We start from the raw sequence: 25,526 nt of genomic DNA on the forward strand, positions 1-25,526 counted from the left end.
TTGGGCGACTTCAACTACCCAAACATAGACTGGGAGCATTACTCTAGCTCCAACACCCTAGCCCAAAGGTTCCTAGAATTTATAAACTCAAATGCTATGGAACAACTTGATACCACTCCCACAAGAGGAGAAAACATACCGGACCTGATCATCACCAACATGGGGACTCTATGCTCCAGACCAGAAGTGTATCCCTCACTGGTAAGATCAGACCATAAACTAATCTCACTGCATATTCACATCCTGGCCCCACCCCCTGCCCAGAAAACCACAGTGAAAAACTTCTTTAAAGCAAATTTCACACTCCTCAAAACCGAGGTGGAATCCTTCAAAGCCCCCGGGCCTGTGGAAGATACAGCCCAGACCGCAGAATCCTTTATAAACGCATTCTCATAGGTTCATAGGTTCATACTAAGCTAACTGCCCTTGCGAGTCATTTTAAGCCTAGCCAATTATCCCTTGTGAGACTCAAACCCTGCACCTTGTGTTTGTAAGGCAAACACCTTAACCATTAAGCCACCCTCCCAACCTTCATGAATGCATGGATCATGCAATCCCAAATAAAACCAAGACCCAATCCTCCAAAGACAGGCGTCCTGTCTGGTGGACCCCAGCCATAAACAAACTATACAATAGAAGGAAGAAGCTACTACATGATAGAGCAAAATCCCAAAAAGGGAAGGCATCTCTGATCAGTATTAGCAAAAAACTACGGGCACTCATAAAATCGTCTAAGGCCAGCTTTGAGAGAAAAATTGCACAGGACACTAAGGATAATCACAAGGCTTTCTTTAGTTATGTTAGGAACTTGGGTTGGAATTCCCAGATATGCTCAGAATTGGTCCAAAATGACAAAAAATACACTGAACCCACAGACATTGCCAACATCCTAGCTGACAGGTTCAGTGCAAACTTCTCCCCCCCCCCCCCCACCAAAAGGGCAAATATCTTTCCCAGCAGAGTGCTGCCCCCCCTGACATCTCAGATGCTCAGGTAAGAGCCGCCCTCTCCAAAGCATAAAACACAGCATCAATGAGACCAGACGGTGTCCCGGGCTGCGTCCTACATGAACTCCAAGAAGAGCTAAACCCAAACATAATACTGTTCAATCTCAGCCTTACTACAGGATATGTACCCAAAGAGTGGCGTACAGCAACAGTGGTCCCTCTCCACAAAGGTGGTGCCTCAACGGATCCTGGAAACTATCGCCCCATAAGCCTGACTAGCTTGGTCTGCAAAGTTATGGAAAGGATCATCATGGACCTCATAAAGATATTGGGGACCTACAGACGCTGGATCCTACCCAGTTCGGCTTTAAAGGCAGATCCTGCCTCTTAAACCTGGTCAATTTCTTTGAAACAGTCACCAAGGCCATTGACGAGGGGAAGGTGGTCCACACAGCCTACCTGGACCTCGCAAAAGCCTTCGATACAATACCCCACTCTGGCATTATAGATAAGCTCACCAGCTTAAATATAAACCCCTATGTCTGTAGATGGGTTGCAAACTGGCTCAAGGACAGAACCCACATGGTTAGAATTGCTGGAGCCATGTCAGACTCCAAACCGGTTACAAGTGGCGTCCCACAAGGATCAGTCCTGGGACCTCTCTTGTTCGGTATATATTTCTCGGAGGTACAGGCCAACACGGAAGGACTGTGGCTGACCAAGTTCGCAGATGACTGCAAACTAGGCGCTATAATCGACTCTCCAGCCGACACAAGCATCCTACAAAAGGGCCTCATAGAAACAGACAACTGGTGCCTGAGCCATGGCCTCAAGCTAAACACCAAAACGTGTATAGTCGTCCCCTTTGGCAAAAACAGTGCCCACAAATTACCACATAGGTGTTAATCCATTAAGTACAGAAGAAGTAATTAGAGACCTGGGGACCCAAGTTGATAGCAATCTCTTATTTGAAAACCACGTGGCCAAAGTGGTTAGAAAAACATTTTATATAGCCCACCTAATCATGAAGGGATTCACATCTAGATCAGGGGAGGTCATCGTGCCTCTTTACTCATTCCTCATCAGGCCCATAATTGAGTACAATGCCCCTTTTTGGATGTACCTTACCAGACACCTGCAGCAACTGGAAAGACCCCAAAAGTACCTCACCAAGAGGATCAAAGGGCTCAAACAGATGCCATATGCTGCACGGTTAAAGAAACTCCAGCTCTACTCAGTGGCGTACCGCCTGCTCAGAGGCGATCTGTGCCTGACGTATAAAGCCATGTCCAACCCGGAATTAATGGACATGCTGCACCTCAGAAAATCCAAATCCCATCGAGCTACACGCTTGAGAGACTTGAACCTCAGCACTGAAATAAATAGGACATGTTGGAGGGACAGATCGATAACCCAGAGGCTGCCTTCACTCTGGAATAAAATCCCAGTCCAGGTTAGGCAGAGTCCCTCATTGACTCTCTTCAAGAGGAATCTTGATGAGTGGATGGGAGATCGTAGCTTTACCCAGGGTATCACTTCTGTGTCACTCTTAGACAGAGGCACAGTATACTAACCTCGAAAAAGGGCATAGCAAAATTCATTTAAAATGGGTGGCGAAAGCCAAACACACTCTGGCTAGGCTTATAAAAGCCCTAGAGGTGTGTATATATATATATATATATATATATATATATATATATATATATATATATATATATATATATATATATATATATATAAACTAAACAGCAGAGACCTTCAAAACACTAACATTCCACACACAACCCCAAACACAGCCCAGAAGGCATCACAACAAACCAAACCTACTAGTCATTGGCAACGCTATTGAGAGACACCAGCATCCACCTCATCAAGCTTGACAAGAAGGTCACAGTCTGTTGTCTGTCAGCTCCCAAAGTCTGCCACATCACGCACACACTTCAGTTTCTCCACAACAGGTGCAAGTATGATGACTCTGTCATTGTACATGGTGTGAATGACTTCACCACCTCCCTGGACTACATGGAGAGACATGATTGAGCTCTCGGAGTGTGTCCCAGGCAGGTGTGACCCTAACCCTAAGCAGCATCCTACCTTCACCAAGAATGATACCACAATACCAACAAAAATAACTGACTTCAGCATTTGGCTTCGTTTCTGGTGTCTTTTCTAGGGGATGCAGTATCTATCTGCGTGGGCTGACAGACCTTGATGATTTGCCAGTGATGGCCCCCACCTGTCACCTGTGGGATTCCGGGTTCTGGCCAAGGCTCTTGCCTCTCCCCCATTATGCCTTTTTTTAGGCAATGTCTCAAAGACCAATCTTCCAACATAAAAGATCTGTCAAAAAGCAAATTGAAGGTCATGCTGCTTGATGCTAGGAGCCTTGACCTGAAAATGCACTCACTGGAGCCTCTCCTCACACTGAAAGATGCTGAGGACTGTGTGGTCACAGACATTTGGTTCAGGGCTGTGGAGAGCACCCCTGCTTTACCAGACTATACCGCATTCCACACATTCCGACCCAAAAATGAGGTTGGAAAGATTAAGGGTGGTGGAATCTTTATCTTCATTAAGGACAGGCACATCTTCAGACTGGTTTGCCAGCATGATGCACTGGAATTACTCCAGGTGCAACTGACAGTTGGCAAGACAAGCATCCAAGTTACAGCCAGCTATAGACCCTTCTCCATGACTTAGGACACCCACTCCTCCTACTTGACTCCATCAAGGTACCCTCTAACACCCTGATCCTTGGTGATTTCAAATACCCCACCATAGACTGGGTGAACTATTCCTGCACTAATGCATGTACCCAACAATTCCTTGACTTCATCAGTTCTAAAGCACTAATCCAGCCAGTCTCATCCCCCACAAAGGGAGGTAACATTCTAGACTTGGTTCTCACCAATATGGGTGACTACTGCACCACTCCCATAGTACGCTCGCTCTTCCTGGTGAGATCAGGTCATAGGTCTGTCTCATTTGAAGTTTTTGTCCACCCAACCCTCCCCCAGCTGTAACCAGGCTAAAAAAAATTCTCAAAAGCGGACTACGTCATCCCAAGGGTGGGTTTCAGTAGCTTCACACCACCTCCCCCCTCAGAGGATGTAGACAACTATGCTGAACAGTATGGCAATGCAGTTTACAAGCACCTGTACAACTGCATGGACTCTGCCATACCCAGTGGAGCTAAAACCTGCTCCTCGAGGAAACGGAAATCTGTCTGGTGGACATCTCTGTCCTTAGGCTTTACAACAAAAGGAAGAAACTGTTGTCCAAGGGTGAAAATGAACACATTTTTATTGGAAAAACTCCCTCCTCAGCCTCAACAAGAAAATTAGATTACTAGTAAAAACCTCCAAAGCCAATTATAAATTGAAACTAGCCTCCAAAACAAAGGGAATCCACAAAGCCACCTTCAGTTATGTCAGGAATCTCCATGGCAAAGCCCAGGTTTGTTCCAAATTAGTACTTTATGGTACCACTTAAACTGATCCTGTTGACTTGGCCAACCTGCTAGCAGATAGGTTCAGTGCAAACTTCACCCCTATTCACCCCAAAGGCCCATTCGACATCCCCAATACTTATCCCATACATCACATCTCTGTAGATAGTGTCAAAGCCCCTATCCAAGCCAAAGAACAGAGCTTCCATGGGTCCCGATAGTATCCCAGGCTGTATTCTGCACCATCTCCAGCAAGCCTTAGCTTCGCCATTAAGCACCCTATTCAACCAAAGCCTAAGTACAGGCTTCATTCCAGCAGAATGGATAAACTGCTCTTGTCATCCCCTTGCTCAAAGGTGGTGGCACTGCTGACCCTGGAAACTATCACCCCATTAGCTTGACAAGTCTCATCTGTAAAGCGATGGAGTGTATTATTATGGAGCTCATAAACGAGGATATAGGCAATCTCCAAGCACTTGACCCCACCCAGTTCGTATTAATCAAGGGGCAGATCTTGCCTATTGAACCTGGTGGACTGTCATCAAGGCCATGGATGAGGGAAAGTCAGTACATATAGTTTACCTAACTTGGCCAAGGCAGTTGATGCACAAATGGTGGATTTTTGTCATCGAAAAGCTAACACAACTTGGTGTAAATCCCTGTCTTATCAGGTGGGTGGGCAGCTGGCTCACTGATGGGACCCACAGGGTCAAAATAGGTACCTCTACCTCCCGACAGAAGAGCTGTCACTAGTGATGTTCCCCAGGGATCTGTCCTGGGACCCCTACTTTTTGGCATGCAACTCTGAGGTCCAGGTAAAGACAAAAGGCCTGTGGCTGAGTTAAGTTTGCAGATGACTGTAAGTTGGGTGCTGCCATTGACTCTCCAAATGATGTTGACATACTGCAAGAGGGTCTCACCGCAACAAATGACTGGTGCCAAGTTATGGCTTTAAGTTAAATGCAGAAAAATTGTAATATCATACCATGTGGCAAAAACATGGCCCCTACTGTTTACCACATTAACAGCAACCCCCCTAAGCGCACAACCTGTGGTGAGAGACCTGGGTACTTGGGTTGACAACAATCTCGTATTCAACAATCCTGTAGTGGCAGTGGTCAGAAAAACCTTTTACTTCATCATTCATAAATAAAGGGACTGCATCCAGAAAAAACTGAGATTACTACCTCTCTGTACTTCTCCCTGATTAGGCCAGTAATAGAGTATAACACCCCATTTGGGGTGTACCTCTCCAAACAACTGCACCAACTGGAAAGTCCACAGAAATACCTCACAGAGTCCATTTCCTCCAACTCCTGTCTTATGCGGACAGGCTCAAACTACTATCACTGTACTCAGTATCGTAAAGATTGCTCCAAGGTGATCTGTGTCTTGTCTACAAAGCAATATCGGACCCTCCCCTACTAGAGATGCTCCATGGCAGTAAGTCTAACTCTTCGCATAGTGCCCGCTCGAAAGGCCTAAATCTAATATGCGACATCAACAAAACCTGCTGGAGAGACAGGTTTGTTCCCAGTGGCTGCCCCGTCTCTGGAATAGACTTCCCATATATGTCGGAGTATCTTGCTGACCCTCTTCAAGCACAACCATGATGAGTGGATGGGAAACCACAAATTCATCCCAGGGGTTCCACTTGTGTACCTCATTGACGGGTGCGGTGCTGACTGAAGTTTTTTCTTTGTGGATAAACCCTTGGCTGGGCTTGTAAGGGCCTTAGGGCCATTACCCTAGTAACCTCCTATGATCTTATGATCCAAATGTTGGCAAGAGATATTCTTCACAGACTAGAATTCCTGGAGAACATTCAAATGTCTTGTCTTATTCCATCTTCCAGGGTTGTGTTCTTGGAGTGTCTCCTGGTTATTTCGTATCCAATGACTTTTCTTTCCCAGGGAAATTAGACCCGCATCTACATCTGTTCTTCAGATTTTTTTTACTCTGGCCAGGATTTCAAGGAAATGTCTCAGGATTTTTAAGATTTATCGCATTTGATTTTATTAAGATGACTCTAGCCAGACTTCACATAAGAGGTTAAATGGTACCTAAAATTCTATATGATCCCAACATTAACACCCCCTGACTTATCTGATTCAAGTTTTGGGATTTGTGAAAATAACTGGTTTGGTGGAGAGACCAGTTTTATCTGAACTCAGGTCTGTTGTTCTGTCTTCCATCCCAACCACAGTCTGTAACAGATGATTCAGACTTTGCAGAGAGGAGGCTTTGTCTTTGGAGGTAAAATTGCAGGGTTTTTGGACCAACCATAATGCAAATATATCAGAGATGTTGGCAGTGATAAATGCACTCTGCTTTTAATCTGTAGTTTCCAGGACCGCTACAAGTGATTAAATACCACATCATTGTGATGTTGTCTGTACGCAGGATGTTTTTCATAGCTTATTCTTTAGGCAGATTAGCCATGATAGTTGGGAATAGGCTTTGAAAACAAATGCATTCTCATTTCCTTGGGTAGGAACATACTTTGACCCTGAGTATCAGGGAAGATTTGAGTCAAAATATCAGTGGGGTGTCCACCTTTTGGATTAAGCAACAGTGGTTCTCCCTTCCTTCGGAAATGGTCAAGGGCAATTGCCATAAGCTTCGTTGCAGACTGGACCTGTTCACCCAAGATGAGTGTTTGCACTTCAGCTTGAAACATCAACTGTCTGCTTATACAGTTTTAACACCTTTTAGGCCTCTTTTCTGATGACATACACCAGCTATTAAAGGAGGCAAAAAAAAAAACTGCTGCTAAGAAACTGTACATTAGGAAATGGGAAATATTTCCAAGCTGATGCCATATTAAGAACCAAGACCCTTTTAAGGCTAATATTTCTGTTCTACAATATTCGTGAGTTTTCCTTTGGCTTTTCTCTCTCTTCCATCAGCATGTCTGTCCATGGATCTCCCTCTTTAAAAACATCTTTGAGAATGCATTGAAAGAGGTTCTGCATGCCCATCCACCTAGAAAACTGTTGACTCCTCCTTGGGATCTTCATTTTGTTCTGGGGAAAATTAACTCTTGTTCCATCTGACAGGCTGATTTCTGGATCTTGACATGGAACAGTATTTATAATCTCTTCTGACTTCTGCCAGAAGATTGTCTGAGTTGCAGGCTGTTATTTTAGGTTCATTTATGTGTAAAGTGGCATTGGCTTTAATTTTGAGCTAAGCTACCCATATCCCTGTTTTCTTTCCAAAACCTAGAGATGTGCGAGTCAGAATTTTTCATATTCTGGATGTCCAACAGACAACTCTGGTACTGTCGCAACAAAACTATGACTTCAGAAATTCTGATTAGTTAGTTAGTTGTCATGAAGGTAAGAAAAGACAATCAGTGTGACAGCAGACCAATTCTAAATAGTTATCCTGTGCTATTTTCTTCTGCTGTTCCTACCATAAGTCAAGTCCACTCAGTTTCTGATACATTTTTACAGGGCCTTGGCTTCTGTTGGAATGAGGTGGACTCTAGAAGCCCCCCCCTGTATATATTTTTACAAAGCACTACAAGCTACCTTTCCAGGTCTAGGACAGGTTTTGCTTGGACCCTTCTCCAGGGGCTCCTGGACCCTCAAATTTAATAAGCTATGGTGTTCTACTCTTACAGCAAAGGCTACTAGAGTAGTGATCTAATGATGGACATAGTAAAGTTGCATGAGTCAACTGGTCTGTAATGGTAGATGTTTGAATAAATCACTGTTGTAGCTGCTTGCTCCCTCCCTCCACTCTTCCTCTAATTTGGTCTGATTTTCATCGCCAGGTTAAGAAAGTTGCTTTTTATTTACCCAGCATTGACCTTTTTTCAGGGCTCTAGCCTCCTCCTCTCAGTTGGCATAAAAACTCCTGAAGGACTTTGTGCTCATTCACTGATTTTCTACAGCCCTAATCGAGCTGTCAATGATCTGAACATCTGGAAGTTGCCCTTTTAAGCTTTGCTGGCTATTCTCAAATAACCCATACAGCTAAGGCTATTGCAGTAGTGATCTGCTCGACCATCTACTGTTATGTTAAGTTTATTTTGTGGTATTGTATAATAAGGAGAGGGAAAACCAATTCAATTTTTTTGTCAGGAGGCTGAGAGAGTTTGGGAAAGGGCCTTTTGTTCTTCCAGTTGCGTTTTGTATAGACAGTTGCTTCCTAGGCAAAGCCACTTTCTGGGTCATTTGAGGCTGGATGATGTCCTGTGAATGGCATCTCAGTATGTTTGTAGTACAAAACTTATTCTTTTTTTAATGGAAACTATGCTTGCATTCCCGAGAAGGACTACATTTTTTCAATTCCTTTCTGCTCTGGAAATGACCACCCTCCCACACTATTTCCCCTTCTAACCAAGTTTCTGGAGAAGACCATGTTCAAAGCACATGTAATTGTGTTGGTTGTCTTTCGGCCCAGTGGATGTAATTTTCTCCTGGATCTGGCCTCCTCTTTTGGAGCAGCCTCCATATCCCAGGCCAAGTCTTTCCTGTACCTTCATTTCCTTTGATTATCCACGTGGTATCTCCAGTTAGTGATGGCCAGGGAGCAGTCCCCCTGGATTGGTGATCCAAATGGTTAAAAGTACTCGGACCAATCACCACAGGCTTATAAGAGGGTCTCCTGTGTCCCATTTCTTCCTTGAGACCTGTTTTGTATAAGGAAAGTTGACTGTGCCCTGTGCTGTAGCAGACCCTAAGTTTTTCTTGCATAACTTGCTGCTTGTTGTCATTTCTTCATCTATAGAAGAAATTCGAAGCTGCAGGCCTTGTGCATGAATCCTCAAAGGCAGGGTAATGGTAAGTACATGGATCACTGTTGTATTAGACTAGCACTGGCAAGCTTCCCAGAGTTTTGGCAGTCCTCCAGGTTCCTCGAACTGCTGCGCCATGTAACAGGCAGTTGGGGTACTAAAATACAAAGAGCCTTTTTCCCATGCCTTAGTGAGCGCTTTTACAGCAGGCCCTGTGATTCTGTCACTCAGTAAGCCATTCATCAAGTGCTGGGCAGACCAGTCCCTGTTGGGGAAAGCTTTTCTATTTTAATAGTCTTTGAGGAAAACTTGTATTTTTTTCTGTCAGAAAAAACTTGATCTTGAAAACCGAGTGGGGCTGTCATTTACTTTTTAAGGAACCATTATGTTGCTTGTGTAAATTTTTTTTTTCCTCTTTGTGAGGAAAAATTAAATTTAATGTTTGACTAAAAATCATTTATTTATAGTGAGTGTTTGTGACTGAATTTTGTTTGCCTGACACTTTCAGTGGTGTGTTTACTTCATAACCACTTGTTTGCCTTTCTCTTTACTGACTCTTCAAAACTCAATCAGTTTGACTGCCTTCCCTGTTTACAGATGGTCTCCAGTGTTACCTTCCTTGGTGTACAAGGAGAACTTTTATTAAGCTTTCAAGCGTTTGTCTCCTAGTTTGTTTAGGCCACTGGCGGGTTACTGTGTTGATGTGGCTGTTTTTGTTGTTACTTGGATCACACATACCCCCCAGTCCTCTTGGTGTAGTTTTCCCCTTTTCTCTGTGATTGTAGGGATTCCCTTGGCAGGCAAAGGAGGGACACTTTTTTGCTCCGGGAAGGGGTAGGTGAAGGGTGTGAATGCTGGGATCATTGTGCCTAAGGTTCAGGCTTTATACAGGGAGAAGAGTACTTGGTATGAGAAAGTTCCAGTGTACGGTTTCTATTTTCATGGACAAGGGTATATTTACTGAGATTTTCTGTTTTTCTTTGCCTTCAGATTTTTCAGGAAAGAGGGAAGAGCTGTTCATCCTACTAATAACTGCTGCAGTAGCCTTGGCTATATGGGTTATATACTGCCAGGGACATAACAGCTGGTCGGCTTCCAAAGTTTCAAGGTAACTTTCACATGCCCAAACTGTCAGGCAGCTCAAGCTAAGCTGACTAAAAGACAAGTTTAGGCACAAAACCCTTCAGAGTTTTACTGCTGTTGAAGAGTATGCGCCTCTGAGGCTTTTGAGGATTGACTGTTGGCTTGTCCTTTGAGGATTGATTGTTGGCTTGTCCTTTCTTTTGCTAGGCAGATAAGCTCCTTTTTGGGTGTAAGAAAACTTCCATTTTCTTTTTTTTTTTCATGTAGAGGAATGTTGTTAGTCTTTCGGCTTTTCCCTGTTAGGGGTTGCCACAGCGGAACTCTGGTCCACTATTGATTGGCAGTAGATTTTTACGGTGCCAGCTGTACACCCAGCCTTCAATGAGGGCACGCCCATTCACACATGTCTTTAGAAGGCCACTCGACCGCTGAGCGGACATGCAGACTCCACACAGAAGGCATTCCAACCGAGAATCTAACTGGAGAACTGCTTGCTGTGAGGTGACAATTTGAGTTGAGTAATAAAACAAAATTATTTTAAAGCAGGGAATGTTGTGTTTTAATGGACTGTCTCGACTGTAAAGCTCTTTTCAACAGAGTGCTCAATTTTTTTTTGTCAGTTTAAAAATGGTGTAAAGTAACAGAACTTTTTTTTTTTTTTTTTTTTTTTTTTTTCCCTGTACTAATAGAGGCAAGAAATCTTGCTACTAGAAAGTCGAATGTTAACAAATGGAAAAGGTTTTCTAGTTGCTGGCTACAACATAACCAGTACCCATTCATTGCTAATTTGTGTTCTGGTTTTACAATATTTATGTGAGTTACTATCCTGTGTTGTTTTTTTATTATTCCAAGGTTCATTTATCTGCCATTTCAGCATGTCTGCCCATGGATCCTCTTTCAATACTGTCTCCTGTCAGTGTTCTTGAAAGAGGTTTTACATAAAGAGGTCTCCAACAAAACTGACAATCCCTTGTTGCGATCTTAATTTTGTGTCAGAGAAGCTAGCATTTGTTCCTTTGAACCAACTAATCTGTATGACTTCAGGCTCTTAATATGGAAAACAGATGTTCTTTGTGTTTCACTGTTGCAGTCATTACATTTGGGTAATCTGCTGGCAGGTTGCCCTGAGTTGGCTTGATTAACAAAGTCTTGGGTCCTGTGTCGGTTGCTTTCCCTTCTTCCATGACGTCAGGTCGCCAGGGGTATAAAACATGCATCCGATGCCATTACATCAGTCTTTCTTGTCGTGCGGTGCCCGAAGCAGAAGCAGTTCGCAAGTGCCGGTTGGCCGACTCCCGAAATGTTCATTTTCGAGTTTCAGAACCGATTGCTCTTACCTCTGCAAGCAGGTTATCTGTGTAGCAAGTTCTTATGGCGAGCCAACCCTATCTCATTTTCCAGAGGGACAGGGTTTCTTTGAGAACTACTCCCTTTGTGCCTAAAGTGGTGTCCAAGTGTGGATGTTCCTGGATATATGCAAGCAGGTCAGACGCTACAAGGTAAAGCTTGATTTTTTTCAAAAAAGCTGACCGGCTGTTTGTCTGCTAATGAAGGTAAGAGGAAAGCACAACCTGTGACAAAGTTGACTGACTACTGCTATTACTTTTGTTATACTTTCCATAAGCCACTTACAGACAGAATTGCACCTCATTCAGCAAGGATATTGGTTTCTTTGGTGGCTTTTTGGAAAGGAGTGGACTCGTATTGCTGAGGCTACTACTTGATCGCCTCTTTATATTTAAGCAAGGTACTCCAAACTATTCCTTTTTCAGGTCCAGAATAGGCTTTGATGGGGAGCGTTCTCCACAGGCTCCTGGTGGCTATTCGGTTCCTGTTGTCTTTTTTCTGCGCCTGACTAAGCTATGTTAATCTAGCCAAATAGGGTAGGCTACTGCAGCAGTGATCCTTGTTTTGAATGTGTTACAGTTGTGTAGGTAAACTTCGCATAACAGTAGAGGTTCTAATAGATGACCGCTGCAATAGCTATCCTTTCCTCCAGTCCCCCTTATTTCTGCTGCTGATTACTTTTATATCGTCAAGTTGGCCTTGTTTTCACCCTTTAATATGTAGTTCACTTTGATCATCATTCCCACTGTTACACTAGCCTTTAGGCTGTATGGGCTGTTTTTCTTCCCAGGAAACCACAATCGACCAGTTTCACAAAGCTCTGGCTACCTTCCTTACTGTCACTTTGACTGCGGATTGGCTAGTCCCAAGGAAGGAAGTAGCAGTTGGAGTGATTTTTTTTTTTTTTTTTTCATTGCTATCTTGCTGTCCTGAAGAAACATCTCTCAGGCTTCACAGGGGCAGCAGTCTGCCAACAGCTTTGTAGTCCCTATTGTGGAACACCTCCACGCACACTGTCGCCCTTTTAAGAAAAATAATTTTTCTGACTAAAATTTCCCGGTACTTGAGTATTATCGCAACCACATTTTGGACATCAAAGAATTAGTTATGTTGGTGCAAAATGATGTCTGGTAAAATGATGTCTGGTAACCTAAGAAGGGGAGTGTAAACTCTTCACTACTATTGTGTCTGAGTGGTTTTGACATATGAAGAGGAATAACATGAAAATTCCTCTTTCTGGGGAGCGTCTGCTCCTGACCTATACATAGGAGTGGTGCTTCGCAGTAGTCGTCGATGTTAGAAGTTATGAAAGTCAGTACTTCCCCCCACAAGACAGCCGGCACCTTTCAAACACCTTTAGGTGTACACTGTGTCATCAATGATTGTCAATTTTGGGGGTTATGCGTGTGAATCACTCAGCAGTTATAGCGCATGTTGCCAGTTCTGTGACTGATTCAGATTAGCAGAACTGCCTGTGCGAAACAGGATAATGTCTGACACCGCTGGCACAGGAGTTCCGCTAGCGAGAAAGGGAGCAGTCAGTGAGGGATGGATCACTGTCCCATTACATAGTACTTGTTAGAGGCGCTTGTGTTTTCGAAGAGTACTGGCCATGAACAGTTAGATGGTATGTCCCTAACTAACTTGCCTTGTCTGAGGTTGTGCTTAGGAATGCGGGAATTACAATGCAGTGTAGCACTGTGCAAGTCACGGAGGAAATGACGCGCCTCCCCCCCAGGATCCGAAGAATTGACTGTTGTTTCTCTTCGGGTCTCATACCAAACTGTGACCGACTACTACATACTTGCTCTCACACCCCTTTCAAGGTTAAGAAAAATGTTTTAGCAGAAACACTTCCATTTCAGCCACTTTGTAAATGTGGTTGCGATAATACACAAGTACCAATTTCCCTTTAAGAAAGCCAGTATTTTATTGCCATCACAAGTTTCTTGTCAGGAACTGCTATTTTAGCTTCCTGTCACTTTTTTTTAGTCAAAATTAGCCCCTAACTAGCTGAAGTGTTGTGTGTGTGTGTTTAAACTTTTAAAAGTTTGACTAAAATTTATTTTGTGATTTGCAGGGGTTTGTTTTGTTTTTATAGTATAGTGCTTGTGCTCACTTTCTGATAATCTGCCAGCCTATTTTTCTTTTACTTTGTGTTTTTTATAGTAATAGGAGTGCTGATAAAGGGATATTGTGTACTGCTTTTTTACTTTCTGAAGGGGCTGGCACTAGGTGTGAATGCAAGTGTGTTGCTTGTGTATACTAAGTGACAGCTTACCTTCTGTTCAACTTGCTCCAACAATGTTCACCACTTTAGGGTTGTGTTCCTTGGCTGTAGTATGGATACTTATTTTCAGTATTTCTGATTCCATTGCTGCTGTCCATAGAAAGAAATTAACACTTGCCAAGGAGCCCTTGCTGACCATGGTCTCTGTTTGTGTCTCCAGTAATTGTGAGTGAACCTGCATTGACCATGTAACTGTCAGACTTCCTCTGAAATTCATTTGGCTACCATGAGCCAGGGGTCAGCCATGTCCTCTTTGGATGTTCCAGTGTCGAATTCAGGCTTTGAAGACCCATATCTCTAGAGCTTGGAGGAACTCCAGGAGATTCTTCTTTTAGGGTATTTGAGGAAAGAAATCAGACCAGTCAGATATCCTTCATTTGAGTCTGTCTTTTTCCATAGGGGCTACTATTTTTTTTTTTTCTATTTATTTTTTCCTGTTATCTTAGAAGTAATTAGGGAGGATGGTTTCTTCCCTTGGCAAAGCATGCATTACAGGCTATGAATTCTGTTTTCTAAAAGCCATTATAGGTGAACATCCCATGTAAAGAAATTCCTGCATCTGATGATTCTGATAATGACAGATGGAGCTGCTGCTTCAGGTTCTGAAACTTATATTTCTGACTCTGAAGTAAATACAGTTTCTTTCCTCATGGAAAATTTTCATTTACTCAGACCATAGCCAGGATGAATGAAGTATTTTTATGAGAACAAAAGGTGCCTCCTGAATTGAGTTGTATGTTACAAATGGATATTCCTTGTTACTCCTCCATTCTTACTATATTATCAGTCTTGGAGGATGTGTTGAATACTGCCTGTAATCTTACTGATACCCAGATACCCAGCCATGAGTCCTTATGTATTTATTTATTTTAAAGATGCAGGTGAAATGTATAAAGTGCCTCAGACTAAACTCAGCCTTACTCTCCAGACCAAAGAATAGCCTACTTTTCCTGAACTTAAACATACATAGCATTAATAATAAAGTACATCAACTACATACTCTGGACACCTATTCCCCAAATCTACTATCCCTAACCGAAACTTGGTTAAAACCTACTACTCCCGATAGCTAATTCCTTCCCCCAGTTTATAATGTAATACGTAATGATAGACTTTTCAGAAAAGGGGGTGGTGTAGTATTACTTTATAAAAACAGCTTAAAGGTTACCATTATTGATCCTCCTATACTCCCCCTAATGTCCTCAGAACTACTGCTAGTCAAACTTGAACTTGCCATCAAAAAATCTGTGAATATTATAACAAGGTACATAACACCAGGCAATAACATCCCCACCCTAGAAGCCCTTCTACATTGGGCCAATCAAAACCTACCCCAAGAAACAAGCATTCTAGATGACTTTTTAAAATAGACTGGCATACATGCTGCAGCTCCAGCCCCTCCAACTTTATAAACCTGTATAATTTCTCCCAAGTCATTAATTCTAGTACAAGGCTAGGTGATAATAAAAACAAAGAAAGCCTCCTAGACTGGACCCTAATAAACAATTCCAATACATTTTATCAAGCAGGTGTGTCCTACCAGCCCACCTTCCTACTAAAACTCGAATCCCACATCAACTCCAAACCACCAGTTCGGACCATTTTAGAAACAAAACAAACTTTGACATGACAAAATTCAAACTTGAGGTACAATACCAAAATTGTAATCTTCTAAAGACACTCCCACTAGACGAAGTAGTTGAGCTATTTAACATTACCTTCCTAAACACCCACGCCCCTCCTCCCACAAGCAAACAAAAAATTAAAATAGCCCCCTGGATCACAAGTACTACTAGAACCATAATAGCCCAAAGAAATAATGCCTGGCATCTGTGGAGAGCCATTAAAACCATAGCAACCAAACAAGAATTCCAAAAACTTAGGAACGAAGCAAAAAAACAAATTCTACTAGACAAAAGGAACTATTTTTTTCAATTTGCAAAATAGACACCAAAACAACCCTCCAAAACTTTGGGCAGTACTAAATGCATTACTCCACCCTGGCAGACAAAGTACCCCAACACCAGCCACTGTAAATGATAGCCCTGACATTCCAGAAGCCTTTAATAGATTTTTCATAGAAACCATTTCAAAATTAGTTCATCAACAACCCACATCTACTACTAGCAACTTCAAGCCTGCTACCAGTATCAATACCACTTTCCAATTCAAACCTTTTCCCACAGATTATCTAAAAAGACTATTGAGTAAACTCAAACCAACTAGCCTAGCTGACGACAACATTCAAGCCGAATACCTTCAAATAGCTGCTAATGAGATAGCATATCCAATATCAATTCTCCTGAACAGATCAGTAACGGAAAGCAAAATTCCAACAATCTGGAAAATAGCATACGTTACCCCACTACACAAAGGTGGGACCAGTACAGACCTTACCAAATATCGCTCTATTGCCGATTATCCCCACTTGCCAAAATATTAGAAAAATGTATTTACCAGCAACTTATGCAATACCTACTGAAAAAACAACTTCACTCCTACCCAACATGGATTTAGACCTGCCCATAGTACAACTGCCATTCTCTCCTTCACCAACTTATCAACCAGAATCTAGGCAAACTAACATCAGCCATATGTTTAGACCTATCAAAAGCTTTTGACATGGTCAACCATCCCAAACTTCTTGACTCCCTCATTGACCTTGGACTAGTCACTGACTCACTAGCCTGGTTTCAGAATTACCCAGTAGGTAGACAGCAAGCAGTTAGGTGGGATAACAAACTATCCACACTGCTCCCTATTACAACTGGAGTCCCACAAGGATCAATATTAGGCCCTTTATTATTTTCCATATTCATTAACTGTCTCCACAAGATCACCCCAGATGCAACTGTCATACAGTATGCTGACGACTCAACACTAGTCTGCTCAGCCACCAACCCCCTCACACTCCTTTCCACTACCCAACAAGTCTTCAAAACCACTGAAGCTTGGTTTCTCAATAAAAGCCTGTTTCTGAACCTCAGAAAGACCAAATTATTAATTTTCAAACCGAATAAATCCATCTTAGACACTGATTCTTTCAGTATTATGTCTAATGATGGTACTATTATCTCTTCAGACTCGCACAAAACTACTGGGCGTTACAATTGACAAAAAACTGAAGTTTGACCTGCACATAAATCAAACCATCAAAAACATACACAGAGAACTAGGCAGTCTGTACAAAAATAAAACTTACCTAAACCAACAAACTAAAATTGCTATGGCTCAAACTCTGCTACTGTCCACACTTCTATATGCTGCAACCATCTTCACCAACCTATCCAAAACAGAAATTACAAAACTAGACATGTTGGAATCAAATTGCCGTATTTGCCCCAAATGCTCCCTAGCGTTCACATCATTGTCACCACTCACTATACCAACTAAAGTGACTTTAACTTTAAAATCTTATTACCTTCCACCAACTGGTTTTCGCTAAAAAAAAATCTTGCTAGATCCAGATAAAATACTCAGCAGGAGACTCCCTCTTTCCTAACTACTTAGGCAAAATCTGGAACTCGCTGCCGCCTGATATTACCTCAGCAAATTCTGTCATTAAGTTTAAACTACTACTAAAGCAACACCTATTTATCAATAGACAATGCCTATGCCTTCCCCCAGGTTGACCTTCTATACCTGCTTTTCCCTCAGGACTTTCTTCATCAACCTCTGCATATTAATTTACTGTATGTACTAGTTTTCTTAATAAGCAAACATCTACTAGGAGTTCTACTACACTCCTGAAAGCTCTCTACTACTCATTGTACTCCCAGACCCTTTCATACACCATCATACTCAAACTTGTAAATTTACACACATCTATGGGTGAATTATATATACTCTCATTAATTCAAGTAGAAATTACTGGACATACAACTAACGTGTCCTGCTACTACATTTTGCAGCTAAAATATATAATGTTAAGTTGTCTATCTCGCCTTCATTCTTGCTGGATGGGTTCGGAGCCGACCTCGGCTCCGACTCGGCCACTCTAAAAGCTCGAGAGTTGGTTCCACCGGCTCGAGGCTCCCCTTATATCCCACAATGCTAGGCGAGAGTTACCTCAGATCTCGTTTGCCGCTACAGCTTCGAGGTTGGTTGTTCTACCGGTTCCTGGTGAGTTTTAGCTTTTTCTATTAAAAGTTACTCTTTTTACCCCTTTTTAGTTTAATTATTCTCAAATTAGTGTAGTTCATTGAACTTTATCCCGACCTAATTTTTCCCGCTTTCTTGTTTAAAAGAACTTTTAGTTCTTCCCTTGGGCCTTAGGCCTTCCCTTCCCTAGGGAGTGTTTGTGTAGTTTACTACTGTTTATTGTACTTTATTTTTAGTATTTTTACTAAAGTTGTTATTCTGACAGGGTATAACTGGTGTGTTTGAGTGTGTGTTTGTGTTCACCAGTTAGGCTATGTCAAAAGAAGCAAAGGTCTCGATTCAAGAAGCGTGATGCGTGCTGTCAGAAAATGTCTCTGACAGACGCCACACTTCTTGTGTCTATTGTCTGGGGCCTTTGCACCTGCAGGACTCCTGTGCTGTTTGCCATGGCTTCAGCCCCAGGGTCCTGCAGGAAAGAAAAACAAGCTTATTCTGAGAGGCTTGTTGAAGCCTGAGGATTCCCTGTCTGTCTCAACAGGGAAGCCCTCCAAGGCATCGAGGTCTTCGGCCCGCTTCTGAGCCGAGACCTCAGGTTGTTCAACCTTTGCCTTTATCGGCTCCGCTGGAGCCGATAAGACTCAGTCCACAGTTTCTGTGGCTTTCGGCTCGCCGGAGCCGAGGTTATCGAGGTACCGTGTCGGCTCCGACAAGATCTTCGGAGCCGACAACCAGAAAGAGGTCTAGGTCACCTTCTCTTGGCTCCGCTCATTCGGCTCCAGGATCTCCCCTGCTGTCTGAACGGAGCCAAAGGTCTCATTCCTCTAGGTCATCGAGGCTGTCCGATCATGACCTTCAGAGGGTGGTGAGTCGACTACTCAAGTCTGAGGCACTAGCCCAGATGCTTCAGAGCCCGACTCATCAGTCGGTGCCTGCCCCGTCCATCAACTCTTTCCTCCTTCGACTCTCTTGAGTTCGAGCCGGGTCGTGTCGGAACCGAGACTGTGGTCACCTCGAGCCGAGACAATTGTCTTCGGCCCGCTGCCGGCTCCGCTTTCTTCCATGGAGGAATCTCGGCGCCGGACTTCCCTCGTCGGCTCCGAGGGGTGAGTGGCATCGACCCTTGTCCGACCCCCTCTCCTCTCGGTGCTTCGGCGCTGGTGAGTTCGGCTCCGACATCAGCCTCGGAGCCATCACTGTCGGTGCCGAGGGGGTCCTTAGCTCCTCGGAGCGGGGACCTCTGGCTTTGCCTGACAGGGGCGCTTCGAGGTCATGCGGAGTGTGTTAGAGCCTGGCTCTACTCCACAGTCGGCTCCGCCAGCCCCTCCCTCTATGCTGCCTCAGGGTAAGTCGACTCACTCCCTCATCCCGGACCGCAGAGAGCCAACTCCTCAGGAGCTCCCTTTGGGATTTCATCCTCTTCCGAGGCCTCTCCTGATTTGGCAGAAGAGCCCCTCGGAAGAGGAAGTGCAAGAGGAAGCACATTGACTCACCTGAGTCTATCACGCCGGACACAGATCTGGATGATTCTGAGGGTTCCCCGTTCCCCTTCTGAAGATGTCTCATTTGCAGACATTCTGGAGATCCTTAAACAGAGGGAAATTGGCCAGCCCTCAACCCTTCGGAGGACGAATCTGTGTATCTTGAGGCGCTTGGCACTCGCCCTTCCCCCTCCTGGGTGTCCCCCTTGACCCCCTCATGCAGGTGGTTGCTAAAAAGGCATGGACGGCTCCTGATTCAGTGGACCCCACTCCCAGGAGACCCTCCAAATTCATCACAGCTCCATCAGACAAGGAATTTTTATCAAAAGGAGTCTCTGTGGATGCTATGGTGGTAGCTGCCGCCACAAAGAAGGAACTGGCCGATCCTTCAGTGCCTGTCCATCCACCTAACAAGGAATCTAGGTCCATGGATAGGTACGGAAGCGGATGTTCTCCTCAGCGACATTTACTATGCGCTCGCTGAATTACCTGTGCCATTTCACTCGCCTTCAAAGGGACTTGATCAAAGAAGCGAGTGAAATGCTGAAGGACCCTACAGCTGCGGGTTTCAAGAGAAAATGAACACGCAGCTGGCTATCCTTAATTCTATTTCCAACTCCTCCATGCGCCTCTCTTATGCGGCCGATGGAGCGAGCAGAGCCGCAGGAACAGGGGTAGCCTTACGTAGGCACGCCTGGATGCGGCTATGCAATTTTATGGAACCTTTCAAGACGTCTTTCACGAACTCCCTTTTGATGGATCATCTCTTTGGTCCACAAGTGAAAGAAACCCTGACTAGGTGCGAGACTGATGGCAAGACCCTTTCTGCCGCCGGAGTCCGTTTTCTACTCCTTCTAGGCCTTACCCCAAAGGCCAGAAGGGGAAAGATGTGGTTCCGTAAACAATCCCAAGGGACTTCGCCTGACGACAGAGTCGGTTCCCGCCAGAGGCAGAGGGGGAACAACAATGGTAGACGCCGCCCTAGAGGCAGAGGGGTCCGCAGAACCAGGGCAATCGAGAAACGCCCTCCGATAAGCCCTTTCAGCATCCCGAGGTGTTGCCCGACTGCCCATCTTCGAGGCAGTCGGGGAAGATTGTCACTGTACCCAGAAGCCTGGCTATCCTTGACACAAGACAAATGGGTACAGTCCATCATTTCGATGGTTATTCTATTCCCTTTCTTCGCTGTCCAAATCAGTCACAAAAATCCCTTCCAGATGTTCCACCCGCTCAAAGGGATATAGCAGCTTTGGAAATTTCAAAACTGCTCGCAAAAAGAGCTATTCAGCCAGTGCCAGCAGACCAACTAGGATCCGGAATCTACTCAAGGTTCTTTTAGTTCCAAAGAAAACAGGGGACTGGAGACCAATTTTGGATCTCAGTATCTTGAACAGATCGGTCAAGAAAACAAGATTTCGGATGGTCACGCTGCAATCCATTCTTCCCCTATTGGGAAAAGGAAACTGGATGTGCTCTATAGACCTTCAGGACGCGTACTATCACATAAAATGAACAGACGCCCAGAAGATTCCTCCGCTTCAGGCTGGGAACCAGTCATTTTCAATTCAGGGCCCTGCCCTTTGGTCTCACCACTGCCCCCCGGGTGTTTACCAAATGCATGGCAGTGGTAGCTTCTCACCTGAGACGACAAGGATTCCAGGTGTTTCCATATTTGGACGACTGGCTCCTCACAGCTCCCACCAAGCATCTCCTTCTGATGGTCAGAGATTACACTTTTCGCGTCTGTCAAAAACTGGGTATCTCAATAAATTGCGAAAAGTCTGTTTTGTCGCCTTGTCGTACTATTACCTACATAGGCAAATTTAGATACTGTAAACATGTCTGCAACACTAACGAACCAAAGGATATCAGACATTCAAAATTTGGTATCACTACTTCTCAACAACAACAGAGCCAAAGCCAGGTTAGTTCTAAAGGTGTTGGGAATCATGGCAGCGCCATACCCTCCTTCCATTGGCCAGATACCACATGCGGATCCTTCAGTGGATGCTCTTTTCTCAATGGTCATACCAGGAACTTCCAATGTCTCACACCATTATGATCACGCAAGCGTGCAAAAGCATCTCATGTGGTGGATGTCTTCCCCAGCTCCTGTTGGGGAGACCATTTGTTCCACCTCCTCCGGTTGCTACTCTGACAACGGATGCCTCCCTGATCGGGTGGGGGGCATTATCAGGGCAGGACAGTCCAGGGCACATGGCAACCAAACGAATGCCACTTGCACATAAATGTTCTGGAGATGAGAGCAGTGCTTTTAGCGTTGCAAGCCCTTCAAGACTCTCTTCCCTTGGGAACGATTGCAATCCAGACAGACAATATGTCTGTAGTGTGGTACATCAACAAACAAGGCGGAACCAGATCATACCCCTGTGTCGAGAAGCACTCAGACTGTGGCAATGGGCGATTTCTTCTCAGCGTTTCTGATAGCAACGCACATCCCCGGGAAGTCCAATCACATTGCGGACAAGTTGAGCAGAGCTATTCTCATGCCTCACGAGTGGTCTCTGAAAGACTCTGTAGTGAGAGAGATTTTTCTCAAGTGGGGTCAGCCTTGCTGCGATCTTTTTGCTACTCCCCAAAACAGCAAGTGCAGAGAATACTTCACTCTATTCCCTTTACCAGGCCAACCCAGCAGGGACGCGCTAGTCCAAGTTTGGCCCCGGGGACTTCTGTATGCATTTCCTCCTTTCCCACTGATCTCTCAAGTAATACAGAAAGCTATCGCCCAGAAGGCCTCATTGATCCTCATTGCTCCTTACTGGCCTCGACAAGTGTGGTTCCCCTTTCTGCATCGATTTCTTTTGGAGCGACCGTGGAATCTGGACCTAGTTCCAGATCTTTTGATCCATCAGTCGGGTCAGTTTCATCGCTCCCTCCCTCTCTGAACCTCACTGCTTGGTTCCTCCACTTCCAACCGTAGCCAGGCTTCCTCAATTATCTCACTCTGTTAGAGATATTTTGATAGCTTCCCATAAATCTTCCACTCGAAGATTTATTTGAGTAAGTGGAAACGCTTCTCATATTGGGCACAAGGAAAGGACATAGATCCTTTCACCGCTTCCATCCAACTAGTCCTTGATTTTCTTGCTGAACTCTTCCATGCAGGTTCATCTCCATCTACTCTTAAGGTTCAATTGGCAGCTATTTCTAATTTCCATGTGGGTATTTCTGAATCTGCCCTAATGTCCCACAAACTCTGCAAAGCCTTTTTGAAAGGAGTTTTTCTTCTCAGACCTCCTGTAAGAAATCCTCCTTCTCCTTGGGACCTAAATTTAGTTCTTGCTTCTTTGATTCTTTCCCCTTCGAACCTGCAGCTTCATGTTCCTTAAAGTTATTATCATGGAAAACTCTCTTTCTGGTGGCTATCACATCAGCTAGAAGAATTTCAGAACTTCAAGCACTCAGTTGTCGTTCTCCTTACCTTGTGTTCCATAAGGACAGAGTTTCCTTAACTAACCCGTCCTTTTGCCTAAGGTGGTTTCAACATCAAATCTAAACCAATGCATTGACCTCACTGTCTTTTTCCAGGAGTATTCAAATAGGTCTGAACAAAAATTACACTGTCTGGATGTTCATCGTCAATTAAGGTACTACTTGGACAGGACGAAACAATTCAGAAAATCTGATCAGCTGTTTGTCTCCTATGCGCAAAGCAGAAAGGGACTTCCAGTTTCAAAGGTATCTTTATCCAGATGGCTAACATCTCTGATTACCCTTGTCTATGAGATTAGACACCAAAAACTGCCTAATAAGCCTAAAGCCCATTCCACCAGAGCTTTGGCTACTTCTCTAGCCTTCCAAGACAGACTGCCTATTGACACCATTTGTGCAGCTGCTACTTGGGCTACTCCTCACACTTTTATTTCCCATTATAAGTTGGATTTAGCTTCTAGGCATAGAGCTAATTTTGGTTCCACTGTTCTCAGGAGTCTGTTCCGTTAGGCCACCCGGGACAAGGTGCTAGGGACGCGGTCCCATCCAGCAAGAATGAAGGCGAGATAGACAACTTAACATATAGAAGTTATGTTCTTACCATAACGTTCCATGTTAGTTGTCTTCTTCTCGCCTTCTTCTTAAGGCCCCACCCTCCTTCCCGCTGGCCTGGACAGACCTAGAGGAGTTGTGATCGTGACCTCTCTTTCTACCACCTCTTTCTTAGCTATATGCTATTATGCATATTTCTTGTTTCAGGATGTAGGTCACCCTTCTTCTTCCTGTTAGAGGTGGATTCTGTTTTTTACAGTTATACTGTTTCTGTTATAAGCTGGGGTTAGCTTACAAACGAGATCTGAGGTAACTCTCGCCTAGCATTGTGGGATATAAGGGGAGCCTCGAGCCGGTGGAACCAACTCTCGAGCTTTTAGAGTGGCCGAGTCGGAGCCGAGGTCGGCTCCGAACCCATCCAGCAAGAAGAAGGCGAGAAGAAGACAACTAACATGGAACGTTATGGTAAGAACATAACTTCTATTTTTTCTCTATATACTTATGTTTTTGTACCTGGGCTCTGTATTTGTTAAATGACTCTGTATGTGTTTGGTTGTCTTTGTATATTTGCAAACTCTGGAGCTTTTCTCCCCGGGCCTCCGCTGAAAATGGACATTTATCCAGTCAGATTATCCCGATCAAATGTAAAATAAAAAAATCTCTTCTCCTTTCACCTTGGATCTGACCCAGCTGCAATGTCCGCTGCGTTTGCTGCTAGATAGATGGATATTGAATGCCAGCCTTTTACTATGTGACAGGTAAGGCAAGGTATTATGCTGTCTAAGTAAGGGAGTGCTTTCTTCCACTTTTGCTTTCATAATTTTCAGTTGCTAGGCATACATGTTTATGCTTTGACGTATGGATAGTCTGACGGAACTTGCTACTTCTCACCCTACAGAAAAATATACATTTTTTTATCTATATATTTTTTTTTTAAACTGCCTCCTTTGTTGTCCAGTGTATCCAGACTTGCTTTGAAGAGTGTGTATAATTGCGGCAATACTATGCCTAGAGCACTCGCTGCTGCAACTACTACTACTGCAGTGTTTGTAAGCAAAAGTTTACTGATGAGGTAAAACCTGAAATCTTAGATTCTGCTGTAGATAAGGAGGTATTATTTGGCTCATCTGCTAACCAGGTTTTCAAACAATATTTAAGAGGGAGACTGATTTGAGGGATTCTAAGATTTTTTATGCCCCCCCCCCATTCAAATCTTGTAGGCCTACCTCTTTCAAAAAGATGCCAAATAAGCAAAACCAGACATTTTCTGGCAAAAAAGGTGCTAAAAAGAGATTGCCAGAGGGAAATAACAAGGAACTGGGGTCATAGGTTCATGGATGGGTACTAGGCTATCAGCCCAAAGGCCTAAATAAGCCTAGCAAACAAGGTTCCCTGGCTTACGCCACCCAAAAAAGTTAATTTCCTGTGCCCCTGTCGAGCAGAGCCGCAGAAGTGATCCCCGGGGTGTATTTCTTATTTCCCATCCACTCATCAAGATTTTTCTTGAAGATTGCTAATGAGGAACATTGCTTGACCTAGATGGGTAGCTTGTTCCAGAGTATGGGAAGTTTCTGGGACAGGAATCTATCCCTCCAGCATGTCCTGTTTATTGTGGTAACAAGGTTTAGGTCCCTAGAGAGTGTAGCTCTGAGGGATTGGGATTTCAGCTCTGGGTTTAACATGGCTGTATGTTAGGCAGAGATCTCCTCGGAGTAGGCGATATGCTACAGAGTAAAGCTGGTGTTTTTTGAGACTGTCAGTGTAGGGCATCTGTTTGAGGCCAATAATCCTCTTTGTGAGGTACTTCTGTGGCCTTTCCAGCTGCTGCAGATGTCTTGTGAGGTACATTCCAAAAGGGGCGTTGTACTCTGTAATGGGTCTAATGATTGTCGAGTAGAGGGGAACAATGACTTTTTTCCCCTGGATGAGAACCCTTTTGTGATGAGGTGTGCCACATGGAAAGATTTCCTGACTACTGTGGTGATGTGATTATCAAAGGAGAGACTACTGTCCACCTGGGTCCCAAGGTCTCTTATCACGCATTCGGCGTTAAGTAAACTGTTTATGTGGTAATTCATGG

The 25,526-nt window shown here is 44.1% G+C and overlaps 1 protein-coding gene across 4 annotated transcripts in view; it reads left to right on the forward strand.

Moving 5' to 3' along the window:
• The window catches only part of RNF8 (ring finger protein 8), a 656,229-nt gene that overhangs the window by 33,083 nt on the left and 597,620 nt on the right, over positions 1 to 25,526 (forward strand). The window lies entirely within an intron of this gene.

This window comes from Protopterus annectens, chromosome 1.part0 (assembly GCF_019279795.1).
Source record: "Protopterus annectens isolate FY-2018-M chromosome 1.part0, PAN1.0, whole genome shotgun sequence".
In the NCBI taxonomy this organism is placed as follows: domain Eukaryota; kingdom Metazoa; phylum Chordata; order Ceratodontiformes; family Protopteridae; genus Protopterus; species Protopterus annectens.